Raw genomic sequence first — 22,634 nt, forward strand, 5'->3', positions numbered from 1 at the left:
CCTCTATAAGTAGCAGATACAAATAACAATATTCAGCATTTAGGTGGAATAATGTCCATCAAAATTAATATTATCAAAAAAATGAGGTTACATTTCATGCTATCAGCACAGTGAGTGCAGCTTATGCTTGTTGTGAATGTGCACAAAAATATTACATTAGGGACAGGATGCATCCCGGCACCTTCGCATGGATGTAGGAGCTAATTACACCGGTATGCCGGAAGAAAATCACAAGGGACAGCTCTCTCGGTAAGAGCTGTCCTTTGTGAATGAGGGACTTCCTGGTCTATGACCCAGAATTCCCTCTGGCATCCTTCTGCGCATGCGCAGGACTCGCGGCATGAGGGGTGCTGGGAGGGATCCGATCTGATCCCTCCCAGGGGGGGCTGCGAAAAGAAGCCCATAGGCTTCTATTTGGCAACGCCATCTGAAGATGGCTTTGCCCACCGGATATATCGCATTCAAGGCTTGAGGCATATGAGAAATGCAGTCAAATCCCTGAAAACTGCATTCTCAGGGTTTTGAGAGCATTATTGACTTTGCTGCATTCCGCCCTAGACTACAAATGGGATGAGAAAAGCTGCATGTAACCGGATGACCTCGCTTCCACCAAGCAATTACAGGGTACTTTAGATTCCTCTGGATCTTGGTATAAGGGATTCCCTCTTACCTTCAGTAATTGCCTGTTACTGACTCCGCCCACTGCGCCATGGACAGGTAACTTGCTGCCACCATCAGGCTCCTTCAAACAGCTCCTGGAACCGCTTACTGCTGCATATTCATAGACAAGCTGCGGCCAGAGCTGTAACTAGACTTTTTGGTGCCCTGTGCCAGAAAGAGCATTGGCGCCTACCTCATTTTTTAAAGGGATATAATGCACCCAAAAAAGGGCCATGGCTTCATGTGGAAGGGCCAGGGAAGGGATAGGAGTGGCTAGGAGATGCTGGGGATGAAATAAGAGGAAGCTACATGGAAGAATGATAATAAAAAGAAATTTGACAGGCCCAAACAGCGCCCCCTGACCTGTAGTGCCCTGTGCCATGGCACCGGCCGCACTACCCTAGCTACGGCCCTGGCTGCGGCTACACCTCCTGATTGGTGTTGCCTGGTTCCCACTGGTTCCTCTACACAGACCAAACCCTGCGCGGTCGCTGGCAGAAGACTTGAGCTTGGAGACACTGGGAACAATTCCAGAACAGCTGGAGAGCGAAATAGCGTTTGGCACAATACTGTTGTTGCAGGATATAGATGCAATAGTCTTAAAAGCAAGATGTTTATTGCTCAAAAAGTCTTCAAAAGACTCTTCCTCTTGGGGGTATCACAGCATACAGATGTTCAGTAGCAGTACAATTCTTCTTGATGTCACAGAAGATACACATACTGTGCATTTCAGGTTTACATGAACACACAATATCACAGGGGGTAAAAACGTTTAACCAATCAAACTATCTCATTTCAAAGGAGTTAAACAATTTCCTCCATCCTTACCCAAACCAGATGGTTTCCTAAAACACAAACTGATTCATACTTGCCTACTTTTGAAAAAGAATTTCAGGGAGATTGTGAAAGCATCGCCTATAAATGCGTATTAAAGTGGGCGTGTACGGATATTGACTTAAATTGACTGATATTGACTTGCATCCAAATGTAAATGAGCCCCAAATCAGTCAGTAAGATCTGCTTGTTCATGAAAACACACTGATACTATTCAGAAAATGCATGTAGCCATAGGGATCATTGTGCCTTATAACCAATGTAGGGAAATTACATTTATTAAAACCATTTGATTGGAATGTATATATCTCAGATTTATTTTTTTCACCAAGTATATAACAGCTACATAATGGGGGTAAGGTGCACTCTGGGAGATTGCTAGACTCTTCAGGGAGATTGCTACTATTTCAGGGACTCGCCCTGACATCAGGAAGAGTTGGCAAGTATGAACTGATTTAACATACAGTATATAGGTGCATACACACGGAACGATATATCGTTACGATATGAACGATAACGATATTGTTCAACGATATATCGTTCAGTTTGTATGCAATGAACGACCAACGATGCGCACTCCGGCTGAACGATAACGATATCGTCAATCGGGCATGCATGCAGGCCAATCTGGACGATATCGTTAATTTTCTATATGGGAGAACGATCGTTGGCCATTTATCGTTGGTGAAATCGTTGGTGTGTGGATGAACAATATCGTTCATCCAGCACACCAGGAATTTCAAGGGAGATCGTTCACTGAACAGATCGTCCCGTGTGTACCCAGCATAACTGTCTTTTAAATATAACTCACATTTCACAGAAACTGGTAAATTGCATTCATCCTTTAAAATACGAGTATCTATGCATTAAACCAGTTTGGCTTTCCCAGTCTTTCAACACCTTCATTTAAGAAATGTCTACAATAAGGAAATTCGGAAAAACAATTCCCTCCTTCCCCCCGCCCCCAAATCTGCATTTTACATAGAGACACATAGAAAAGACTTGTTCAGTCTCCAAACCCCCACTACTAGGCTAGGGCAATTACCATATCACTTCCTATGTGACAAATGTCCCATGAACAATTGGGGGTATATTTACTAAATGTGCAGGTTTGTAGAAGTAGAGCTGTTGCACATAGCAACCAATTAGATATCTATTAAACTAGAACCTTCTAAAAGATAATAGCTAGAATCTGATTGGTTGCTATGGGCAACATCTCCACTTCTAAAAACCCGCACTTTAGTAAATATATCCATTGGTTCCAAATGTCAATACCATCTAAAACAAGATATCTTATACAGTCCTTATAAGTCTGTACATATAAAATGCAATTCTACAGCGCAATAAATATAACATGTTAAACCACATGATTAAATATGCATTTGCAGTACATGGTGCCTAGCGCCAATAGTTCATATGAAAATGGTTTACAACCCGGAATTCCATTTTGCGCAAGTGCAGCCGACGACCATCTCAAGCGCAAGCCGCGGGGGGTCTTTTGATTCCTTTCAAGAGAATTCTATGGTAAGAACTAGGGGTGTGCACCGGCCACTTTTCGTGTTTTGAATCTGGATTGGTTTTGCTAAACCCACCCTTCCGGGTTTTGTATTTTGGTTTTGGATCTGTATTTTTTTGGAAAAAAGCATAAAAACAGCTAAAATCACAGATTTTTTTTCTTTTTGTTCCTACGCTATTATTAACCTCAATAACATTCATTTCCACTCATTTCCAGTCTATTCTGAACACCTCACACCTCATTATATTGTTTTTAGGCCAAAAGGTTGCACCGAGGTAGCTGGATGACTATGCTAAGCGACACAAGTGGGCGGCACAAACACGTGACCCATCTAGGAGTGGCACTGCAGTGGCAGACAGGAAGCCAATCATCGTTATGGTGCCCATTTGCATGTAGCACAGACCCGGGAGATCTGTGCTACATGCATCTGTGTCATTGACACAGAGCACTGATGGGTCCGTGAAACCCATCTATGCTGCCGGGGTAAAACAAAACAAAAAAACCTGTGTAAAAAAAAAAGAAAAAAATGGTGTGCCCCCCCCCCTCCCAAATAGCAACCACCCCGGGCTTTAGTGACCCAGTGCTGGGTGTGCTTAAATACAGGGGACAAATGAAGTAGGGGTCCCCCATACTTAAGCACAACCAGCACCGGGCTAGTCAGAACCAGCCCTGGTTGCCAAAATACAGGGGACAAATGACGTAGGGGTCCCCCGTATTCTGCGCAACCAGCACTGGGCTCTGATCCGGTCCTGGTTCTGGAAATACAGAGGAAAAAAATGAGTAGGGTTCCCCTGTATCTTCCAGAACCAGCACCAAACTTTTATTAGCGGGGGGTTGATGCCACAGCCAGGGGAGCCCTTTCACCAGATCCCCCAGATGCAGCATCAGCCCTGACCGCTAGTCAGTCCAGGCCGAGGATCCCACCACCCAATAAAGGGGTCCCTCCTCCAGGGCACTCCAGGTCCAGGCTGATAGCCTGGAGCTATCCCTGCCACCCCTGGTGGCGGTGGGTGGCAGGTTGATAGTGTGGTGTGGTGTAAATAAAGAATAGCAAACATTGACTTTACAAGTAGAACTGCAGGTCCCAGCAAGCCTGCCCCGCTTGCTGGTACTTGGAGAACCACAAGTACAAGCATGCAGGGCATCAAGGGCCCACTGGTACCTGTAGTTCACCTGTAAAGAAATGTTTAAATAAACACAGGACACACACACCGTACACAGTATAAGTTTATTAAACATACATTCACTCACACATGTACACACATACACACACACATGTACACATACTCACCTATGTATCCCTGTAGCATCAGTCCACTTGTCCGGTAAAGTATCCATAGGGGACTTGTGAAAAAAAAACATGCTATCAGCCTGGGCCTGGGGTGCCCTGGAGGGGGGCGCCTTTATTGGGTGGTCCCCAACTCCCCAGGCATCCCTGGCCTGGGCTGACTAGTGGTCAGGGCTGATGCTGCAGCTGGGGGGCCCGGTGAAAGGGCTCCCCTGGCTGTGGCAGACCCCGCTAGAAAAAGTTCGGGGTTGGTTCTGGAAGATACGGGGAACACTACTCATATTTTTCCCCTGTATTTCCAGAACCAGGACCAGATCAGAGCCCAGTGCTGGTTGCGCAGAATACGGGGGACCCCCTACGTCATTTGTCCTCCGTATTTTGGCAACCAGGGTTGGTTCTGACTAGCCCAGTGCTGGTTGTGCTTAAGTACGGGGGACCCCTATGTCATTTGTCCCCTGTATTTAAGCACACCCAGTGCGACCTGTCCCTCCTTCCAACATTGAATGTTGGGAGGTATGCACATGTAGAGACAGGGGCTCCAAAAGGAGATATCGCAGATATCTGCTGCAATTCCTTCATAGTAGATATTTAATATCTGGGGGTATCCCCTGAAAACAGCTGTTCTCGGAGAATATGCCGCAAATACACACACACACACACAATGAGATCAGCACAGCAGAGGGAGGATGCCTTCCTCCCTGTCTACCCCATCTGTGTCACACCTGTTTGTCTGCCCCTCCATTTTAGAATGTAAGCTCTCACGAGCAGGGCCCTCTATCCTCGTGTGTCTCCTTACTTATACTTTCATCTACTCCTTACTCCCCACAAGTGCACCTAACACTTGGTTGCTTATACCCTGAAGCTTATTTGAGAGTTATGATCACTAATGCAGCAATGTGTACAAACCATGTACTTGTCCTGCATTGTATTGTACTCTGTAAGTCACTGATTTCTTAATCACTTTTGTGTTTATGTACTTTGTGAGGTGCTGCGGAACACTTGTGGAACCATATAAATACAGGATCATAATAATAATAACTTTGCCAACAATTTAAGTCCAGCAATTCTACAGCCTGATAACCACTTCATAGCCAGATAACTGCTGTATCTTCCCTCCTCCAGGCCCCTGGACTCTGTACTCACTTGTCCGTCCAGAGGTGTGTCTGTGACAGCTGTCATTGGAGAGATGGGGAATGAGAGATTACAGCCTTCCCAAATGAAGCCGCTGCTCCCGGAGACCATCAGCCCTGCACGGAGCCCTGTGCAGGGAGACATTACAGCCTCCTAACCCGCTGCTGCTACTCCCGAACAGAAGGAGCAGCACGGAAAATGGCTGCTACTGCTATGACTTGTACTAATGTGTATAGCCAGTGGGGCCCTGTGCTCTGTGCAGCGGCACCACTCGCACACCCCTAGTTACGGACATGACTTTGCCTATGTGGCACAAGCTCCGGAAAGTCTCGATGTCCAGAGCTTGGTACATAGAAGCACATTGTAGCCCCATAACATTCTATGATGACTGCAGTGGCGGTGGCAATTTCCGAGATCCACTGTGGACCACTTTAATGCATACAGGGATTGCAGCAAACCTTAGAAAACTGCAGTTTTCTGATGTTTGACGGCATTTTTGAGGTTAGTATATACCATCCCCAGTTTCTTGCATCTCGATCTCTGAATCTCTCTGCCATGATAAGAGGTCCAAGCGGGAAGCAATCGGGAAGCCGGCAGCCCCCGACTGTCTTATCCCGGCATGGATGAAATGCCGGGCGTCTAGATGTAGACGCCCGCATTTCCCCGACGCCGGGAGCCCAGTGCCCGGCATCACGATCGTAGTGATGCCGGGCGCCGCGAGCGTACAGCCGCAGGGGGGGGACTTAGGGTTAGGCACCCCCCCGGGAGGGTTAGGGTTAGGCTAGGGCGAGGGAGGGTTAGGGTTAGGCACCCCCGTGGGGAACTTAGGGTTAGGCACCCCCCGGGGGACTTAGGTTTAGGCAGCGGGGAAGGGGGTGGTTAGGGTTAGGCACTTAGAGGGGGGATTAGGGTTAGGCACTTGGGGGGGAAGTTAGGGTTAGGCACCCCTAAGGAGGGTTAGGGTTAGGGGGGTTAGGTTAGTACATACTTACCTATCCACGATTGGGATTTCCAGCGCTGTCGGGCTTCCGCTGCTTCGCACTCCACTGACGGGAATCGAACCGCCGGCCATGCGGCCGGTGGTATATCATACCTATTCCGTCCAAGCAGGTGTAACTCCATGGATTTACACTAGACATTGTGACCAATACACCCATCAAGGAAAATATGAACCTTTAAAAGCACATTTCTCCACAATTCATGTCTTAAGAACTCTGGCCCTGATTCGGAGCTGGACGCTCTGACCAGAGCGCTCACTCTGAATCAGGGCCGTCCTAGTTAAATTTGGAGCGCCCTTTTGGACGCTCGCATAGCTGTGGGTTACCACCCACAGCTTATGCGAGCATCCATGATGATGGTCACGATTCTCAAGACCATCGCGACCATCGGGCTTGCGACGAGACCCTGCGGTAGGGTCTCGCTGCCGCAAGCCCTGGAGTGATTTTGGCTCTATCAGAGCCAAAATCACTCCCACTGACATCACTAGTGATGTCAGTGGGGCCGGCCCCAGACGGTAGGCGTTCCCATGGGAACGCCTCCGTCTGGCAGCCACGCCCCCGGCACACCCACCAAAGGGGGCGTGCTGTCACTCACCTTCGACAGCACGCCCCCTTTGGTGCGAGACCCGGAGCGACAGCTTGCTGTCGCTATCCGGGTCTCGCACATGCGCACGACGGAGGGTACCATCGACCCGCTTGCGAGCGTCCTGCGCTCATGAGCTGGTCTGAATGAGACCCTCTGTGTCCCAAATTAAATTTAGGGAACAAAGGGCCTGATTCAGAGCCGGACGCAATTAGCGCTCGCTCGTCCAGAAAATAGGGTTGGCTATTCAAATGAACCGTTCGCTCTTTCCGGTCTGTTCACGCCTCTAGGTCTGAACGAGCGAACAAAACTTGCGGTCGTTTTTTGGGAAACTACGCCCCCTGGCCGCTCGCATTCTACGTCATGTCCGCTATTTATTAGATTAATCGAGTACATCGACCAGGGTATGAACTGCTCGCTATTCTTGTGGTTGGTTTTTTGCTACCACAATTTTGCGAGCAGTTCTGGCTATTAAATAACCCAGTGACGTGGTCAATGACGCTGCTGTTTTAATTATGCACACCCATAAAACGCCCGTTTTGAACTTTAAGCACGCCTGCGTTCGGATCTCCACTCCCCGTTTTCAAGCTCCTTCCCCCGTTACCACCCACATACGCCTCATTCTGTCACTCAAATTATCAGGCATTCGCTATTTTGCGAGCACATGAATTTCGGCCGCACTGACTGGTTCGCACATGCGTATAACGATCCGTACGCATGCGCAGTTGGGCAAACATCGCTCGGAGCGAACGAGAGGCCGCTTACGAGCGGCTCTGAATCAGGCCCAAAATCCCATAAGGTGTATGAACTATAAATAACATCTTCATCAGGAAGAGACAAAAATCCTCATTCTGGAAGATACGTGATTCTTAATTATTGCCAGAACCTATAGTAAGATGTCTGCAATGCTATCACCTGCCCATGATGCTTTGATAAAGCTGTGACTGAACACAGCAAAATGCGTCAGTCCTGGTGGATTGACCCACCACCACCTTCAGTCCAGTGGGAGCCCGTCTTATTCTGCCTTCATTGGTGTATTGCATCATCTATGCCACCAGCTGAACGGACCAGTGTTCTCGGGGACTACTATATTGCAAAAGCTCCGCCAGCATTACTAAAGGAACTCCACAATTCTTGACACAGGATCTGGTAATTATACTACTATATGTGCTGCATACAATTTCCATTATAACACCAGGAGACTTTTCTAATTACAGATACATGTTCATGGGCTTTTTTCCACATTTACGCCTGGGCCTGTCTGACTACTTTCCATAAACTGAGTAAATCAGAAAAAAAGTGACTTTTACAAGAAAAAAGCAGGGTCGGATCACACATAAAGGCAAGAAGGGAGACGGGAGGGAAAAGGTTGGTGGGGAGGGGAGGTCATACCACTAAAATATATATATATATATATATATATATATTTATTTATTTCAAAAACAAGGTGTTATCCAGGACCAAGGTTAAAGAGGGGTTCCTCCAAATGTTAGTATAAATAGAGCTCTGAAAGTTATGGCCAAGCTTATGATTAATGGCTATCCAAGCAAAATCCATATCTCGGAATAATGGGTAAGATAGAATATAGGAAGGAATAGATGATAGTGGATCATGCAACAATGCACTAGGGGAATAAGGGGAATAACTAGGGCTTCATCAGATGAGCGTCAGGTATAAATATCTCCAGGAGCTAGTCTAAAATATATTTGAAGAAAATCGCCTGTGAAAAGCAGTTCAATTTGGGACCCCCAATTTGCCATCTGAGCAGCACATAGTTAATCTAGCCATAGTTATTCTTGACTTTCCAATTACCCAAATTAATTTAGAGAAAATTTGTGAACAATTAGAGATGTCGGACTTGGTCAGAGATATTGGCAACAGCTGCATTGCGAAGAAAAGTTTGCAAAAAATGATGCTCTTTAACACAGCTACTTTCCCCAATAAAGAAAGAGGAAGGGATTTCCATGTAATGAGCAATTGGGAGAACTTAGAAGTGGTGTGAAATTACTAAAATAAAGATCAGATATTTTAGAAGTAACATAAATCCCTAAATATTTAATATTAGAGGTAGCCAATCTGAAAGAGGAAAAGGGAGATCCAGAAATAGGCGTACATTGAGATTTGTCCACATTAATACGGCAGCCTGCAAAAGAGCCAAACCGATCAATGATGTCCAAAACTGATGGGATCAGGTGAGCCAAGTTAGAAACAAACAACAACATATCATCAGTGAAAAGTGCTACTTTCAATTCAATCCAACCCACTCGAATCCCTTGAAATGAGAGGGACTGATGTAGGGCTAACACCATTGGCTCCAATGCAAGTAATAATGGTGAAAAAGGACAAATGTGCCTAGTTCCAAATTGAATAGCAAACGGGGCTGATAGATGACCATTACAGGGAATTTGGGAAGTAGAATTGGAGTATAAAGCTTGAATGATAGCAGTGAATGCAGGGTAAAGGCCATAACGGGTCAATGTATCAAAGATGGTTCCAAAAGATCAGGTCAAAGGCTTTCTCTGCATCTAGGGAGTGAAGGACATTTGAATCACTACAGATGTAATAGAACCCTCACCCTGCGCCCTAACCCTCCCCCCTTTGTGCCTAAACCTAGCCCTCCCTCCTTCGTACTTAACCCTAACCTCCCCCCCCAGTGGTACCTAACCCTAACCCTCCCCCTAGGGGTGCCTAACCCTAACCTCCCCCCCTAAACCTAACGCTAATTTAACCCCGCTATGCTATCTAAACCTAACCCGTTACCCCCCCCCCTGCGACTACCAGCTAAAGGCGCCCTGGACTTACCTAGTTCGGGCTGGCATCCTTCTGGATTCCGTCGTCGGGATTAAGATAGGCGTCGGTATTTCAACGTCTATCTTGAGTCCCTTGTAAGGATTTAGACCAGCGATATTGCGGCTGTCAGTCTAATAACTACATCTCCTCCCTAGCAAACTAATTCATCCAAATTGAGGGGATTATAATATAAACCCCCATTTTTTACATCGGTTACACATATGCTGTTATAGTTGCTCCACTAAGGAGAGAGCTGGGGAGTAGTTACATGCTCACTTACTGAGAATAAGTGGGCACTTCTTAATTATAGTCATAGACTATATCATCTGGAGGCTATATTTATCCTCTAGCAGCAAGTCACATAACCGTCTTCCTGACATATAAACAGGGGCATACATCTATAATGGGTGCAGGGAGGCCCACACTGCATACCCTGCACCCATATTTTTAATACTTACCTTTCCGGAGTACCACGTCGCACAATGAATGCTTAAAAAAACACCTAGAAAATTACCACGCCCATTTTCCCAGTGTTTTGCACATGCGCAGTAGGGAAATCGCCTGGAAAATGGCTCCTGGACTAGGTATCAAACTGTGGGCGGGATGCGATAACCTGAGAAATGCGGTCAAACCCCCAAAATGCAGGTTTGACCGCATTTCTATTATGCGCAATGCACTCCGGGGCTTGGTTGCGGTGGGTAACTCCATCAGAGTGCTGTGAGAGGGATCCAATCGGATCCGTCCCAGCACCCCCCGCGCTGCATGTGTCCTTCTGTGCATGTGCAGAAGGATACCATTGGGGCTTCTGGGTCATAGCATTTTAGTCAGTTGCCTATCTGATTCACCACAGAGCATCTTAGTCAGGTGCCTATCTGATTCACCACAGAGCGTCTTAGTAAGGTATCTGATTCACCAAAGAGCATCTTAGTCAGTTGCCTATCTGATTCACCACAGAGCATCTTAGTCAGTTGACTATCTGATTCACCACAGAGCATCTTAGTAAGTTGACTATCTGATTCACCACAGAGCATCTTAGTCAGTTGCCCATCTGATTCACCACAGAGCATCTTAGTCATGTGCCTATCTGATTCATCACAGAGCATCTTAGTCAGGTGCCTATCTGATCCACCACAGAGCATCTTAGTCATGTGCCTATCTGATTCACCACAGAGCATCTTAAGATGGGCACACACCTAACTGATGTGCCAACCCAGCGATGCTGTGATGCAATGTAATGATATATTGCATCGCTGTACACACTGCATGATCCGCCGTATGACAATGCAATATATTGTTACATGCTTAATGTATCAACACAGTGTCATCTGTCGCATCGTCCCATCTGATGTGCAGCAAATGAAATGGGAAGATGCGACCACAATGAAATGGGTGAATTTGGGGGTATACACTATACGATGGTAGTTGTGAGCCATGGCAGATCGGAAGATTGGCCAATATATTTTATAGTGTGTTCCCAGCTTTAGTCTGAATTCTGAAAGAGCATCTTAGGTACCTAGCTGACTCACCGTAGGGCCCTGTACCATGGTTTCCAGCCACCAGCAAACATGCAGACAAAATGAGTGAGGTCACTACTGTCCAGTTACTTCTGCCTACTTATGAACCCTATTTCTTAGGCCCCTTAGCCTTATGCTTAGACTTCATGTCAGTATGGGCAGCACAGTGGTACAGTGATTAGCATTGCTGTATCTGGGAAAGCCCACCTGTCTCTAGAGTGATCCCATGCGACATTGTCAGGCAAGTGATTAAAAAAACTTCTAGCGCCAGCAGGGCATGCATAGCGACTTGCACCGCCCGTCAATATGTCACCCTCCCTGTGGTGCAGCCCTAGTAATGGGGGCCAAAGGCAAGCCTCAAACCATCAGGTTCTCTATTGTATTGTATTGTATTGTATTTATTGTTGTCATCAGCAAAACAAGTTTGACAGACGAAATTACATTGCACTTTTTTAAAACAGTGAATAGCAATCCATGGTAAAGGTTATCACAAACAATTTCACAAAAATAATAAAATTAACTAAAGAGATACAATCATAGCATTCAACATGCGCACAGCAGATGGAAGAAAACTAACCCTCAAGCGACTCGTACGTGCCCGAAGTACTCTAAACCGCTTTAAAGATGGGAGCTTATCAAAAAATTCATGAAATGGATGGCTTGGATCCGATATGATACCTTTGGTTCTCTTTAGAACCCTAAGCCCATAAACATCATGAATAGTTGGCAACTGCACGCCAATGATTTTGCTGGCGGTCCTAACAACCCGTTCCAGTGCACTTCTTTCACTCGCTGTGCAGTTGCCATACCAGATAATGATACCAAACGTCAGAATGCTCTCAATTGAGCATCTGTAAAAGTTTAGCATAGTTACTTTGCTAACTCCCGAGGCCCTCAAACGTCTTAGGAAAAACAAACGCTGTTGCGCCTTTTTAATTAGGGACAGTGTATTTAAAGACCATGTCAAATCTGCCGCAACCTGGATACCCAGAAATTTAAAAGACTCAACTATATCAACATCCTGGTTGTTAATAGACACTGGCAATTTCTGCTCTAAACATCTCCTACGAAAATCAATTACCAGTTCTTTTGTCTTGTCACCATTTAGGAGCAAGTGATTATCACCACTCCAAGAAACCAAATTTTTGATCTCTTTCCTATAATGGGACTCATCATTCCTGCTAATTAACCCAACGACTGCAATATCATCAGCAAATTTGATGATTTTCACAGAATCAGAAGTCGACATGCAGTCGTGGGTAAATAGCGAGTATAATAGGGGGCTGAGAACACAACCCTGGGGAACACCAGTCTTAATCAACACTTCCCCCGACACAGCACCTCCAATTCTAACTACTTGTGGTCTATCAGTTAAAAAGTTTAAAACCCAGTTACAAATAGACCCACTTAACCCCAAGTCAAACAACTTAGATGTTAGTGAGATGGGAATAACCGTATTAAAAGCAGAACTAAAATCAACAAAGAGTATCCGAACATAAGAATCCCTCACTTCCAAATGAGCTAAAATAGAGTGAAGTGCTGTAAGTACCGCATCATCAGTGCAACGATTTTTCCTATATGCAAACTGAAAAGGATCAAAATCTACTGGGAAAAAAGATTGAATATGTCCTAATACCAGCCTTTCAAAGCATTTCATTATCAATGAAGTTAGTGCAATTGGGCGATAATCATTAAGGCATTTTACTACCCCCTTTTTTGGAACTGGAACAATATTTGCCTTCTTAAAACATCTCGGCACTACACAATTAAAAAGGGACAAATTAAATAAGACCGTTAATATCCAACTTAACTGGTCTGCACACCCCTTGAGGACTTTACCGCTAATCCCATCCGGGCCGGCTGATTTACACAAATCAACCCGACGTAGACATTTAATCACATCATACTCCTCCAACATAAGAGGAGACTCCCCCACCCGGGGAATTTGGGGCGTAACAGAAAAACTATTCTCTTGATCAAACCTAGAGTAGAACAGGTTCAAATCTTCAGCTAATAGATTATTGTCATTGCTAATCACCTCCTTTTTTATTTTACAACCAGTAATATCCTGGATCATCTGCCACAGGCTTCTCGGATTCCTGTTATCATGACTTCTAGCTTCAATCTTTGTGGAGTAACTAATTTTAGCCCTCCTAATACCTTTCTGCAATTCACACCTGGAAGATTTCAACATTTCTAAATCACCAGATTTAAACGCTCTATCACGAGCCTTGAGTAGAGATCGAACTTCCCCGTTCAACCAAGGCTTCACGTTGGGAAATATTTTAATACTCTTTGTTACTGTAACACTATCCGTACAGCAACCGATGTAACCTAATATCAATGATGCTAGAGAGTCAATATCTATATCACCATTTACCCTACTCTCATCAATAAACAAATCCCAGTTTGTGAATTCCAACATATCCTGTAATCTAGTCAGTGCGTCCTCCGGCCATATAGTTACCAGACGTCTGACCGGTCGCACTCTCCTAACTAATGACCTGTAAACAGGTATGAGAAACAGGGACATATGATCGGATCTGCCAATATGGGGGCAAACAACAGTTTCATAAGCTGACTTGAGGTTTGTATACACCTGGTCCAAGGTACGCATGCCCCTAGTTGGAGCCGATACATTTTTATATAACTTAGGCAATACTTTCCTCAGGTCAGCTTGATTGAAATCACCTGCTATAATGAAAACTGCCTCAACATACACAGATTGTAATTTCGCAATTTCCTCGTAAAGAATTCCCAGGGCAATTGTCACATTAGCCTGAGGGGGAATATAAACGGCAATGATAATTGCCACCGAAACTTCTCTGGGCAAATAATAGGGTCTACATTTGACAGACAGATATTCAATATCCACTGAGCAATGATTACCAGTACAGATAGCATCAATACACCAGGTACCCAGGACATACAAACACAGCCCCCCACCCCTACTTTTCCCTGATGAAGAAGTTCTGTCTGCTCTGAACAGAATCCTGTTTCCAAAAGAGACCGCAGTATCCAGAACTAAGTCATTTAGCCAAGTCTCGGTAAAAATTAATACAGAGCAGGACTCCAGATGCTTCATGTATGAAAGAACTGCATGTAATTCGTCCAGTTTACTAGTCAGGGACTGAACATTTGCTAGAAATAAGCTAGGCAAAGGGGGTTTGATAAAACATAAATTGAGCCTGGCTCTAGTACCAGCTCGTTTACCCCTTTTTTGCCTCCTCTCCCTCCTCCGATGCCTCTTCCAACCCTGCCTGCGTCTCCAGGGATAACCGAGTCTCCAGAAATGCCCCCCTCCAGAGCGCTGCCCACCCCCATAATCTCTACTTCCATTGCCGTGCACATGGCTCTTCTCACAACTCCAGTCTCCAGACCAGCCACCACTCACCACCCCAGCTGCGACAGACCCATCCAGGGCCGCCACGCTTGCAGGCACAGTAACTCCAGGGGCAGCAGACACACAAGCTCCAGAAGCGGCAGCAATCCCAGCCACCCCCGCTCCACCCACAATGCCTGTGGCTGAGGGGTTACCCGGGGCTGTACCTCCCTCAGAGACCTGCACAGCCTCTGCGCCGGACCCAACAGCTCCTGCAAGCGGCTCCACTCCACCAGCTCCGGAACCTGCCACTCCACTCCAAACTCCAGTCAGGCGGAGACCAAGGAGCACCTCGCGGGGGTATGTGATCCCACACCTAGATTGTTGCCCGGAGAGGCTGTAGCTTTGGCAGCACTGTCAGTAACAATTAGAGCAGTTGAATAATATTTTCTTCAAAAGTGACTAATCCTAATATCTAAATGGCTGGTAATACCTGTTTCTTATGGGCTGGATGCATCAAGGGGAAAAATGCAATGAAACCCCGAAAATGCACAGAACGATGCAGGAGGGACATCTGAGTCAAAGACCTGGAAGTCCCTCCATCGCAAAGGGCCGCTCTTACAAGAGAGTGGTCCTTTGCGGTGCTCGTCATGCATACCAGCGTTACCAACGCTGGCATGCATGGGAAGAGTAGGGAGATACATTGCATCCTGTCAGAGATACATCATGCATCCCGCCCTGTATGTGTTAAGTTATCTGTATGTCTGTGTATATGTATTATGTAAGGGGCACCAATACTGGGACACTACTACATGGGGTACTGCTACTGGGGATATTGCATAAGGGGCACTACTAGAGTGGGCACTACTACTAGGGGCATTAAGGTGCATTTGGAATGGAAAGGAATAAGGCTGGATTATATGCGGGGCAGATGGGGCAGTCGTCCTGGGGCCCCCACACATTGGGGGCCCCCACACTCAGCAAATATGGTCCTGAACCGGGCCACTCTGGATCCTCCCTGGCCAGCTCCTGGAAGTCTGTCAGTCACTCATTGATGGACTTTTGAGGATTTAAGACGGAGACAGCAGCAGCTTTTCTCCGCCTCTACAGTGGGTGGCAATGACTGCCAATCTCTAAGCCTGTGCCCTTGTGTTGATGATGCCGCGATTTGTGGGTGTATGGGTAGGGGCGGGGCTAATGCCGTGACATGCCCGCCCCTGTCAGTAACATGTCATGAAGCTGAAACAGGTACTGTGCAGTCTTGCTCTCTGTCTCCCTCCATCTTTCCCTCTGTCACACCCTCTCTCTCTCCCACTGTCTGTCTCCCTCCCAATCATGTAAACCATAGTGCCCAGTTTTGGTTCCAGCTTTGCTCACTGGCAGTACTACTGAATACTGGGCCTGATTCAGACCCGCTCGCGAGCGCTGAGTGCTCGCAAACGGGTCGATGTTGGCCCAGTGTGCATGCGCACGACGGAGGTGGCTCCGTCGTGCGCATGCACGAGACCCGGATAGCAACAGGCAAGCCGTCGCTCCGGGTCTCGCTACAAAGGGGGCGTGCTGTCGATGTTGAGTGACAGCACGCCCCTTTGGTGGGTGGGCTGGGGGCGTGGCTGCCCAGACGGAGGCGTTCCCATGGGAATGCCTACCGTCTGGGGCCGGCCCCACTGACATCACAAGTGATGTCAGTGGGTGGACTTCTTGCTCTGTAAGAGCAAGAAGTCCACTGGGACTTGCGGCAACGAGACCCTACCACAAGGGTCTCGTCGCAAGTCCAATGGTCGCGATGGTCTTGACCATCGCGACCATCATCCTGGCCACTCACACTAGCTGTGGGTGGTCACCCACAGCTATGCGAGCGGCCAGGAGGCAGCTCTAAAAATACAATAGGTGGGCACTGATTCAGAGCGAGCGCTCTGAAAGAGCATCCGGCTCTGAATCAGGCCCACTGTCTCCTATGTTTTTTTCTGAATTCACTATGCATTAACACTTTGTACTTATTATGGAGTTTATTTGGTTATATGGTCTTTTATATCATTCCTTCATGCGCACCTCTCCCTCCCATGTTTTCCAAACAAATTCAGCATCCTTTTACTCTTTGCCATGTTACGAACTTTTAAATTATTTTTTACAGCATCAAACAAAACACAGAGACCCTGATTCAGAGCCGGACGCTCTGACAGAGCGCTCGCTCTGAATCAGGGCCATCCTTCCTGACCACCCACAGCTATAGCGAGCATCCAAAAAGATGGTCGCGATGGTGAAGACCATCGTGACCATCGGGCTTGCGACGAGACCCTTGTGGTAGGGTCTCGTCTGCCGCAAGCCCTGGAGTGCTTTTGGCTCTATCAGAGCCAAAAGCACTCCCACTGACATCACTTGTGATGTCAGTGGGGCCGGCCCCAGACGGTAGGCGTTCCCATGGGAACGCCTCCGTCTGGGCAGCCACGCCCCCGGTACGCCCACCAAAGGGGGCGTGCTGTCACTCACCATCGACAGCACGTCCCCTTTGTAGCGAGACCCATAGCAACGGCTTGCCCATCGCTATCCGGGTCTTGCGCATGCGCCCGACGGAGCCGGGTCCGTCATGCACATGCGCACTGGCCCAACATCGACCCGCTTGCGAGTGCTCAGCACTCGCGAGTGGGTCTGAATCAGGCCCAGAGATCCAATAAGTCACTATTTTTAACAAGCAGTTGTGTTGGGACCAAATCAAATTTTAACTAGTATGGGGTAGTTAGGATCAAGGGTTGAACCTTAAAAAAGGAAAAAAATATGAAAAATCAGCACTATCTACTGAGGGCCTGATTCAGCAAGCACACTAGCAGACGCACTCACCCAGCCACTGCGAGAATATGCTAATCAATGTATACGCACGGAGACCACAGAACAAAATGCAGACGCCCAGCTCCATACTATGCCGCCCATCTCCCTTTACTCACAGACTGACCAGCACATAGGATAGCGTAAACATCGGTAACATCGAGAACCATCGGACCCATTAGCATAATAGTGGCTGACCTGAACTTGCGCAGGATCTTGGCAATTTCCTGTGTGCACGTAGTCTCATCACTGCATCCGTCGCCGCACTGGCTTAATTATGGATGCCCCTAAAATGGCGTCCCAATGTACAGGTATGCCTGCGTTCGCCCGACCACCCCCCGTCACTGCCCACAAACGGCTCTTCCAGTCAATAAATATCGGAAGGAGTCTGCGTACACGCTGTGTGTAGTCTGCAGACGCTTACCAGATCGCACCAGATAGTTAGCGCACACACAGTGCAATGCATACGCATGCGCAGTACGGAAACATCGGCCAAGTGCATACGCTCTCTCCTGTGCGTTCCTTGCTGAATCAAGCCCTGAGTTACATACGTTAGCAGGAGTTGAACCTTGGGTTACCTACACAGTCCTGTAAGATAATAGGGATCTTTGAGTCCTAAGTGTAACATTATTACGTAATTATACACAGTTATCATATACATATATATATATCAGCTATGTTTATCAAACCTTCTGGAGGTATTTTCCAAAGCAGCCAATTAGATTCCAGGTAATATCTATCTCGTACATTCTATAAAGTCAAAGCTTTTGTCACTTTTAATTGTAATATGTGAGAAAATATATATGTACAATTCATTCTATTCTTGTGTCTTTTAAAAAAAAAAATCTTGTATATAGCACATTTATTGCTTCTATATATAACAGCGCCTACACATATTATCTAATAGTAATTATATTTGTTACAAATGGTTTGTCAAATGTGGAGGGTACACACAACGTAACTGGGCTACCAGTGGGTACCCAGGTGGGAAAAGTTTGAGAACTACTGTTCTGACATAAATAACACCAGCTAAAAATAAAATGACAAAGACTGAGCGGAAGCACACACCACTTGCACTCAGGCCCACTGAGAGTCGCGGCGGGCCGGGGTAATAGGGGGCGTGGCCTAATCGTGGGAGGCGTGGCCACGCCTCCTTCCCGGGGGAAAAAAAGATGCGCGCTGGAGAGGGGGGGCGCTCTGTGCCCCCTCAGCCCTGCTCAAAGCCAGGGGGGGCGTGATCAGTGTGATCGCTCCCCCGCACAGGCATAGGAGACTCCTGTGGCTGCTGCTCAGCAACCACGAGCAGTCTCCACTGCAGCTCAGCACACGCTGTGTGCTGGGCTGCTGTGAGGGAGGGGAGCGGCGCCAGACCCAGGCCCCCGCCGGGCCCCTCAGGAAGCCCGGGCCCGGGTAATCTGTACCCGCTCTCCCCCCCCTCTCGGCGCCCCTGCTTGCACTGTACTTAAATTATATCTTTAAGATAGGATACTCCATTTACAGAATGCTGGAAAATTTTATTGGCATGTTATATGCAGCTTATGCCTCAGTACACCATATTCTCAATGATACTATAATTACATTACACAGGGGCCTATTCATCATTACTAAAACTTCTCTGGAGGTAATTAGGTTTAGAAATCACATGGAGTTCTACCTAATTACCGGAGGAATTCATCATTCCTCCTCCCTATAACTATCTATTCTGAAAAGCTGTAACTTTTGCGATGACAGCTTTTCGGGAAATAGATAGTATCTCTATCTACACTAACTTACCGCAGCTGTAATCCGTGCTGCGCATGCGCTGTTACATTCGTAAAAGCAGCGCATGCGAAGCACTGCCTACAGCTGTGGTATTTTGTGTGCCCCCCCCAAACCCCCACATCCATCACCTCACCTCCCCCCCGTCCCCGACTTACCTGTCCGCTGCAGCCACCCACAAACGGCAGGCGTTCGCTTGGGAACGCCTCCGTTTGTGAAACCACCCCCCAGCCACGCCTACAAAACGGGACGAGCTGTCGATCAACAGAATTTGTCTCTCACTCTGGGCTTGCGCACGCGCAGTGCGGCCGCTGCGCGTGCACAGAGCCAATCATCGACCCGCTTGGGAGCGCTCAAGCGCTTGCGAGCCGGTCTGAATTAGACCCAGTGTCAGAACAGCCACCGGAGCCAGAGGAGAGACCAGGGACTGGAGGGAGCGAAGGAGGACCTGCCCATGCTAACACAGGTGTCACCTACTCAGTGGCATATCTATAACGGGTGCAGTGTGTACGGGGCACATGGGCCCCCGGGTCCAGGGGGGCCGCACACCGCACACACTGCACCCATATTAGTTTAAACCTACCTGTCCGTAGTTCCGCGTCGGGTGTCAGCGCTGCTCAGAACACCGGAAAATGGCTGTGCGTAGTCTACTAATGCTCCGGTGGCTGGCCAGCCGCATCAGTCGGCTTCCGGCCACCGGGGAGAGAGGAGGGGGCCCTGCACGAGAAGTGCACACGGGCCCCCTCCTCTCTTAAGACGCCCATGCACCTACTATACGCCACCTCACAGTGGCGGATAGTAACTCCATCAAATTCCGAAAAAACAGAATTTTCAGAATTTGATGAATACCATAATTTCCATATACTAATACTAATATTCCATACTAATGTATGAGGAGTGTGGAAATTAACGCAGGCAGACTTAACCAGGAAATATCAGTGATATCTCCTGTGTTAATAAATATTAAAATAACGGTAATTAAGGAAAATGTCATTAAAAACTTTATTTTAATGTTGATGAATAGGACCCTCAGAATCTAAAAAAAAATCAAATACTTGTATAAAAGATACTTGGTGGTGGCATCATGTGAAACATGTAGTGCTAAGTTTATCCATGGTATAAGTCAGGCTCAGAATGTAATAGAATCTATAGCAGGATGTCCATTTGGTGGTCTGGGGGACAGTTGTTTTTTGCATGTTACCCAGCTTCCTCAAAAACAACTCAAAAACTCCATAAACTGTGACGTATGAAATAAGTTTTATGACCTGTACATGGTCCACAATTACAGAGTTGTAACAGAAATGTGCACAGCTACATGGACATATCTGGACAACACTCTCCAATGCATAAAATCACTAAGACAACAGTAGTAATCCAAATGTTCCTGGTGTCTACGATGTAACTTTTCAGGAATATTTAGCAAAAAAAATTTTCAGTGCTGGCAGTTTTTGCACATAAATGATGTACACATTCTACAAGCTGCCAGAGCAAGACTTGGCACCCTGGGTATCGGGGCCTTGGTACTCTCTACCGGGAAACTTCTTCCATCTCAGCACTGCTACTGGTGCTTCTATGCGAATGCTGCCGTTCCCTCTGATTCTTTCCTCTATGATGCCTTCCCTCCCATTTGTATTGGATTGTAGTTGTAATTTACATTGGTAATGTCCCTAAGGATACAACTATACAAAACATATTAGTTGTTAATTGATACTAACCACAAACTTATCACTACTACTGGTGCACCATAATATATAACACACATGATGACTTTATAAGTGGATTCCAAAAAGGAAAAATATATTTTTGGGAAAAGCAGTTAACTAAACAAGTCCGAATGACGATCCCAACCTTCAGCTAAACCTCCAATACCCAGCACACAAATAGCACACACAAATCTGATATCTGCAGTTACTGTCCTGCCTGCATGTTACCTGACTTCACAAATGACTTGTATCACAAGGAGAGAGGCATCCACTCCTACTGCTTGCATCTGTTTGGCATACATATAGTATTTTTAGTGTGTAACCTTTGTGAATATGATCAGGGTGCACCTTGATTGATACTATTGTATGCCCTATAGTAGACTTTATTCCACTCTAATAAACAGTTTCCAGGCTGCACTTATGAGTTATATTATACATTATCCCTGGCAAGTACAGATGTAGTATACACTTAAGCACAGGCTCATCTCACTTACAAAGCATGTAGCAAAAGCACTGCAGTGATTTGCACATATTTACTGTAAACTGCACACCCCTATTTTCTCAGAAGAACAGTGTTAAAATGCCCAGAATTAATGCAACTCCCACAAAAATAGATAGTGCTGAGTACTGTCTAAATGAATCTCTTACCTCACAGTACAACGCCAATGGACTGTAGAATAGAGAAGTACAAATGTCTCATAGGGTGCAGAGAATGTTCCTGAGCCTCAGTCCATTAAGTTCTCATGTTAAGAGTGTCACCTGCACTGGCACCAGTCAGTCTGAATCATTGCTTACTGCTGCAGCTTCAGGCTTATCTTTATTACTTCAAGGATGGTCCTACTCCTAACCCTTCTTACTGATAATAACCCCTGATATTGGGTGTTATGGCCAAGTATTGAAGTCAGCTGCTTCATGAAATCACATCTCATACTAACAAATATTCTGTGTTCCTTGGTACAGAGGGAATACTTAGGTTTGGATATTTAAAAGGGAAGTCCAGTTTGACACAAAGACCCCCGGTCAGTCTTTCACACATGACTTACATATTGCCCAGGCACAGCAGTCCATTCCCAAACACCTCAATGCCACCTGGAGGCAGGAGCTGAGTCTTATGTGAGCTGACTGCACAGTCCCTCAGCTGTTTCCAACAGAACAGAATCAAATGTTTCTAATCTACCTATTCTATAGGATACCACCACATATATGGACATTCAGAGCATTAGCACTGAACACTAACAAAATACATGTACAGTATCAGCATATACAATGCACATACTCTGAATCAGGCCCAGTAAGCAATAGGTTTGAAGACAGGTCATATCGGCCTCCTAAGTGGCACAGTGGACCAGGGCCCTGGGGATGCCTGCAGCCCACCAAGTCTTCACTAGCTGCCTCCAGCTCCTCCCTACTTTGTTGTCATAATTGTTTGTTAAAACTAATGCTTGTTTAATAGGTCTGTTGATATGTTATTACAGATAGGGGTCTTTTTCAATGTATTAATTTAAATTGCTACTGAATTATGAGAAATGTGTGGTGGCCCTTTTGAAGGTTACAGGGCCGCCCAGTGAGACCTCCAAACTGTATCAGTTTACCTATTACTGGTTTAGAGTAGACTCATCAAACAAAGCAGATTCCTGGCAATACATTAGTCGCTATCTCCAATATGCCCCTGATTTACTCCAAACCATCATCATCAGTGTGCAGTTACACCTGC

This window comes from Taudactylus pleione, unplaced genomic scaffold, assembly GCF_031769625.1.
Source record: "Taudactylus pleione unplaced genomic scaffold, aTauple2 ptg001745l, whole genome shotgun sequence".
Lineage (NCBI taxonomy): Eukaryota > Metazoa > Chordata > Amphibia > Anura > Myobatrachidae > Taudactylus > Taudactylus pleione.